The following is a 7,639-nucleotide window of genomic DNA, read 5'->3' on the forward strand; positions in this document are numbered from 1 at the left end:
GGAGGGGAGTGATTTGGATTTAAGGATTTAGTCTATGTGGCAGTGGAACCTTATTGGCATGCAATGTGGCATCCACATGGCATTTAACAACTTCCATTAATACGAAGGATACTTTTGACCGAATAGTTTGACGGGAAGGGTAGTTTTGAGCCAAAATATAGTTTAAGGGTATATATGAGCTATTTCGGATAGTTTAACGGTATTTTTGATCCTTTTCTGTTTAGTCTACATGTAATGTGGCATCGATATGACATCCACATGGCATTTAACAACTTCCGTTAATAAGAAAGGTACTTTTGACCAAATAGTATGACGGGAAGGATAATTTTGAGCCGAAATATAGTTTTAGGGTAAATTTGAGTTATTTCAAATATTTAGGGATATTTTTGAGCCTTTTCCGTTTTAGAAAAAAATGAAAGTTTAAGTAGTATTATTTAAAGTTAAATTAAATACGAAAAAAGTGCATATGCCAATTGTTTTAGATTATAAAACAAATATATGTATAAATGACAATGGAATGATAATTTAAAGGCTTGGGCAACAACAGAAAACATAGACGTAGCGTTCGGAAGGGTAGATGTTATCAGAATTATTTGCACAAATATAAATTAAAATGATACTTTAACTTACGAAGTAGAGTTGTAAAAAAAATTTAGTTGAGTTTCATCCAATTTAAGCGCTGCGAAATAAGAAATTTAATGAATTACTTTATTTAAAAGGGCGTTGAAATGACCAATTCAACTCAACTCTAGAAGGGTCATTGACTGAATCGGGTTGTCCCTAGCCCCCACCCCTTTTTTTTTCACTCTATTCCAATTTATAATTCTGTCAATACACGATAGTGTAATTTTAATAGTTTTAGATAAAACTTTTGGCAACAAATAAATTTATAAACTAAGGAACAATTACATTTTAAAAATTGGGGAAATTATGCATTATAGAAAACATTTACCTTTTTTTTCTTTCATAAACATTTAGCTTAATAGGTAATACATCTACAGTTTAAGAAAATTATAATTTGCGGCAATAGTTTTCTCAATACTTGTTATTCGCCTGATTTGTATAATACGCCTGAATTGTAATAAATTCAAAATTTGTATAATTCGTTTTCTGACTGTATAAATTCATAATTTGTATATGCTTTGTACACGATTTATGAAAAATTTATACTATATTATCCTGTTTATATATTGGCAAGCAAAAATACAAATAGAGTTTTTAAAAAATTTCTAAATGTATAAATACATAATTTGTATATACTTAACCTATTTGTATATTTGCAAGAGTATACAAATGGAAAGAAATAAACAAACCTAGCCTCCATAGCAAATAAAACTATAGCTATGAAACACAACTATTAAAACTATAACTATAGATTATTATCATGTCTATTACATTTTAAAATTGTTCTCTTGAAAATTTACTTGTTTTGAGTCAAATTAAGTATTTCCTCTGTCCCAATTTATGCGACACTTTTCGTTTTTCGAGAGTCAAATAGTTTAAGTTTGACCGGGAATTTACGCATGAAATTTTCAATAGTTTTAAAATGAAATTTATATATTTATAAACTACGTAAAAAATACTATAATTAATAGTAATTGATAATTTAAAATGTATTAAAGATATATGAAAAATTCAAGGTTAAAGACAGACCTTTTTGAATCTCAAAATTTGAAAAGTGCCACATAAAATGAAACAGTGGAGTAATTTTGATGGCCTGTGGGCCAACCACCAACCTCGACCCAACTTCGATCAAGCCTTAAGACCCAATGACTTATTTAGACCAGGCTTATAAGCCCTAATTATAAATGGATTTGAAAAAGGGAAATTTAGCAAAACAACAATATTTTAGTCTTTTGGGTGAATCCTTAACAACATTTTAACTATTTAGTAAAACTAGCAATGTTTTAATTTCTTAATATGATGAATATTGTATTTTTTTTCTTTTAATATAATACGTATATTTATAATAAACATTAGAGAAAAATGGAAATTAAAACATAAAAAAGGTAAATAGGACTTTAATAATTCTTCAGTTACTTTTGAAAAAGCTGAACTTTTGCTATTTTTTGAGTTGAGCGTTTCTTTTCCTCCTTTGTTCTTGATATTTATAAAAAAAAAAAGTTACGAACAAATTTGTCTTCCTAATTATTCAATTGTTAAAATTGCTTCATCAGTCGAATCGATTCGGCAAATAGAACGAATACGAAAATATTATGAAAGCGGAAATCTTCGAATCCTACAACTAAAATTTCGTTAGTTCGATGCAATTTAATTAATTTCGAGATCAGGTATTCTTTTATGTTGTTTATTATAAATAGGTTAAATCTTTGTATAATTTCTAGCTTTTTTATGAAAGTTCGACTCTAGTTCCATTGATATCAATAGAAAACCTCTGAACAAGATGAGGAACAAGCATATAATTGTACCCGATTATATGATGTACAAGGTTTGATAAGTGATTGATTCTTTTTAGACTCATATTTGGTATCTATTTTTGTTTATTTCTTGTTGTTAACAATATGAAATTATGTATGTTTTAGTTTTGAAACAGCTGTTAATGTATGCAGAAAGTTATGTATTTGAGTTATTCTTGAAATGTACATTTATATAATTGGATATTGGACACATTTTTCTTTTATTTGGAATACTCCAAAAATGTGATCAACAAGTATATATTTGTTAATGTAATCATGGGAAGCATTAGTTTTTTAGTCATGCATTCTAGGAGGTGGAACGAGGACAATTGCTATGTTGATTACAATACAGAAGCAATTATGCTAAAGTAGTATTCAACATTTAGAGGAGAATTAATGGATCTTGTTTCTAAGAAAATTTTTGTGGACCTGAGCTTCAACATTGTGAAACTTAAATATAAGATAGAGGGTAGTACTGCACCTCTGAAAATACACAACGACATGAGTATGAGGGTGTATGTGTCATTAAAAAAAGATAACAAAGAATTATCAAAGTATCCTGCATGTGTATCCGTATTTGTTAATGACTGTCAATTGGCTAATAAAAATATTTTGGAAGATGGATTTGAAATGTGTGGGCATGATCGAATAAATATAGTTGATACACAAAAATTAGTGCTTAGTGTGCCGAACAATAACAATTACATGAATTGCGACATTATTACAAACACCAAACATAAGGTAGTGTTGGAAGATCAAGTTTATAATGACAAGGGAACTTTAAAAGCTGTGATGATGCAATACACAATTGATCATAGATTTCAATGGAAAACAGACAGATCGAGTCAAACATGATATGTGTATCTGGTTTGGATTTCTCTTATAATAGTATTTTTATTATGCTTTTTTACATTTATCAAACATTTTATTTGTATTAAACTAATTCTAATATGGTGTTATCCAAACAGTTATACACTTATTTGTGTGTCTGAGAATTGTGGGTGGATGTTGAAGTCGTCAAGTATCAATAAATCTGGAATGTTTAGAATTAGAAAATTCATAGATGAGCACACGTGTCCATTGAAAGATAAGTTGAATGAACAATGTCAGGCAACAAGCAATCTTATTGGAGGTATGATACAACCCAAGTTTGTTGATCATAAAAGGAAGTTGACGCCAAAGGATATAAAACAAGATGTCATCATAGCTCTTTGAGTAAATGTATCCTACTCAGTGGCGTGGAAGGCTAAGGAAAAGGCTGCAATTTCTTTAAGGGGTACCCCATTGATTCTTATGGTAAACTGCCGAGCTACTTATACATATTGGATACTACCTACCCTGGATCTCATATAAGGATGAAGAAAACCGATGAAAATCAATTTCTATATCTTTTTATTAAGGCTTTGACTGTTGTAGACCAATTGTCATAGTTGACGGCAGCCACCTCAGGGGGACGTATAATGGAACATTTGTTTCTGCGAGTATTGTTGATGGAGAAGGTACTCGACTGATAATATATACAATTTGTTTGAGTGCTTAAGATAGTATTTCTATATGAGATAATAATTTTATTAAACGTTTTGTGTACAGGAAATATATTGCCGCTAGCGTGTGGACTTATTGATTCAGAAAATGATACATCATGGACTTGGTTTTCTGAATAGTTTAGAGTAGCTCATGGCGTTAAAGATAATATGTGCGTTGTATCCGATCGAAACGAAAGTATTATAAAGGTAGTTTCGAGGTTATTTGATGAAGTTTCTCATTATGCTTGTACTTGACATTTGTGAAAAAATGTGAAAACACTATTTAAAAAGTCGCACAATAGTCTGTCAGAAGTTTTTTATGGGATGTAAAAGGCACAAACAATATGAGTTTGATGAACTGATGAAAAAGGTTTAACAAGTTGATGTTTGTGTAAAAAATTACTTGGAATCGGCAAGTTATGAAAAATGGGCTAGGGTATATGCAACAGTTGATCAAGGAATGGTTATGACATCAAACATAGCTGAGTGCATAAATACTTGTCAAGTTGAAGAAAGGAAATTACCGGCATGCGATTTTCTTGAGGAAGTATGGCAGATGTTTGCAAGATGAAATTTAAAAAATCATACGTCTACTTCACATACTTTCACCACACTTTGTGGTAAAACACAAAAGATGCTTGTTGCTAATGAAGAAGCATCATTACGTATGAAGGTATGTTCTTACAACTTTTATGTTCATCAACATTATATAACATAACTGTTTATTTATTTTTGTAGTGTACCATCTAATAATTATGTGTACAGTGTTCATCACCGAGGTAGAACCTATATTGTTTGTTTGAAAAATAAAACTTGTACTTGCAAGAGATTTCAAATGGATGAAATGTCATGTTCGCACGCTTGGACCGTTTTAAAGAAGAAACATTTTGATGTTGGACCATATTGTTTCGACATGTATAAGCCAAGTAACTTGTTGGATACATGTAGCATTCCAATTAATCCGTTGCCTGATCAAAACGAGTGGAATGTACCTGGGTATATTAAGGACGATATAGTGCGGCCTCCAAATCACAAAAAGCTTCCTGGAAGGCCATCCAAAAAGTATCGTGAAAAGACGTATAGCGAGATATATGGGAAGAAGAGAAATCATTCTTGCAGTACTTGTGGGTTTAAAGGGCACAATAGGCGTTCGTGTAGGAATGGACAGCATATTGTATAGTTAAAATGTTTCGTTTTTATATCTTATTAGAGTTAAATTGCTTCCGGAATTATAATACCTTCTAATTTATATAATAAAATGAAATTCTTTTTATATGTTTTATCTTGAAATGCATACTATTGTGAGATTTTTCTAATCGAATTCGGCAATTTTTGGTATATGTTATCTCTCGAAATGTATTCATATCCATAGTTTTAATCTGTAATATATTTGTTCTATCTAAATTGTATGTGTGAAATTGAATGAGTCACAAACATAACCACTACAATTACTTGTATTCAAACATAATCGTATTTATAATTTAATATCAATTGTTGTTATATTATTTTTAGTTGAATTTAAAATTGTACATACTATTTCTTTATATAAGTTTATATTACAAAATTTCATTATGTATTTCAATATTTTGTTGAATTCCAAGCAAAATGATTACATCCATCTGTAACATTTTAAAGCATACAATTTTTTTGGTATCTGTTTTCTCGCGAAATGTATTCATGTTCATGGTATTAATCTCTCGAAACGTATTCTCTATACGGCTTCTCTCGTACTTATATCATTATTATTATTATTATTATTGTTGTTGTTGTTGTTGTTGTTGTTGTTATTATTATTATTGTTATTACTTGTATTCAAAAATTAATTGTATTTATATTTTAATATCAAGTGTTACATCCATTTGAATCATTGGAATGCATACAATTGTAGATACATTTTATCCCGAAATGTATTCATATCCATGGTTTTAATCTACATTATATTAGTTCTATCTAAATTGTATGTGTGAACTTGTATGAGTCACAAACATAATCATTACATTTACTTGTATTCAAACTTAATTGTATTTATAATTTTTTTGGTATACGTTTTATCCCGAAATGTATTCATATCCATGGTTGTAATCTACATTATATTTTTTCTATCTAAATTGTATGTGTGAACTTGTATGAGTCCCAAACATAACCATTACAGTTACTTGTTTTCAAGCTTAATTGTATTTATAATTTAATATCAAGTGCAGTTATATTGTTTTTACTTGAATTTAAAATTGTACATACTATTTCTTTGCATAATTTTATAATTTAAAAAAATCATTGTGTTACAAAATTTGATTGAATCCTAAACAACAAGATTACATCCATCTGTAACATTTTAAAGCATACAATTTTTTTTTGTTTTCGTTTCTCGAAATGTATTCATATCCATGGTTTAATCTTTAATATATTAGTTCTACCTAAATTGTATGTGTAAACTTATACTAGTCACAAGCATAATCATTACAGTTACTTTTTTTAGTTTTAGTATCAAAGTTGTGTTGGTAGAAGCATATTTCTTGCAGGTAAGCTTCTAACATATAGTAAAGTACACCGCAAAAAATGAGCTTTAGGTTCACCTTACATATATGTTCTCTTGATATTTATTTGTATTTAGTTGCTGATAAGATGAGCTTTGTGTACCCCACTTACAATACTTTAGCAAGACGCACAAATAAGATGCTCTTTTTCCTCACTTACCACAAGCATCATATATGCTCTTTGGTAAGAAAAATATGTTAGCAAAGATTCATAAACTATAACAGCATAGAGATAGATGAAATAAACTGAAAAGGACTAAAACACTTGAATATTAACCTAGAACTTTGAATCATTAGAATTATATAAACCAATAAGATTTAACCAGAACTTCAAGATTTCTACATTAATAAAAACAAGAACTGAAACCATTTACATGCATGACAAATGCTTGGCGAGCACTGCAATTGAGTTCTAAAGTCATGCAACACCTATGTATTTGTCCGCGTGCACGACATTGATGCATTTGCATGTAATTATCAAAACAAGTGCTCTCACAGAATACATTGTATACATGACCTGTAAATTCTTCATCAAGTCAGCTTTTATGTCATGGTTAAATAAACAATGAATATGGGGAGCTTTTTTTGATTTATTTTTGAGATAAAACTCATTTGCCTGCACATGTTCAAAAATAAAATGAATACATACCTAAACATTTACTGATATATAAATCTATTTCTAGTTAACAACATAGAATAAGAAAAACTACATTGTATACAAAAGCTTGAATATTCATTCTAATTCATGAATATTGACGACATAAAAATTAAAATGAAACACATAACAGAATACGTATTAAACTCATTATTATAAATCTATTAAAATTTGAATACATAAAGATGCTGAAAAAATATAAATATATTATACAACAATCTAATATAAGTATACAACTAAAGATATGCAAATATATTGGCTAATAGAATACAGTTTGAGGGAAATCTACTAAATTGAAATAAATAAAGATAAGTATTATATTTCTTTTCCTAATAGTGCCAAGCAAATGAGAAGAGTCTTCAGTATATGGTAATTTATAGCATCCAATATTAGCATTGGTAATTTTAGTTATGGTTATACATGCACATTTTTTGTTGAACTAACAAGTTCTATATTGAAAAGTTCACAAGTAAAGAGAATAAAAGTTTTTGATGAATATATATATAT

The sequence above is a fragment of the Solanum pennellii genome, chromosome 6, assembly GCF_001406875.1.
Source record: "Solanum pennellii chromosome 6, SPENNV200".
Lineage (NCBI taxonomy): Eukaryota > Viridiplantae > Streptophyta > Magnoliopsida > Solanales > Solanaceae > Solanum > Solanum pennellii.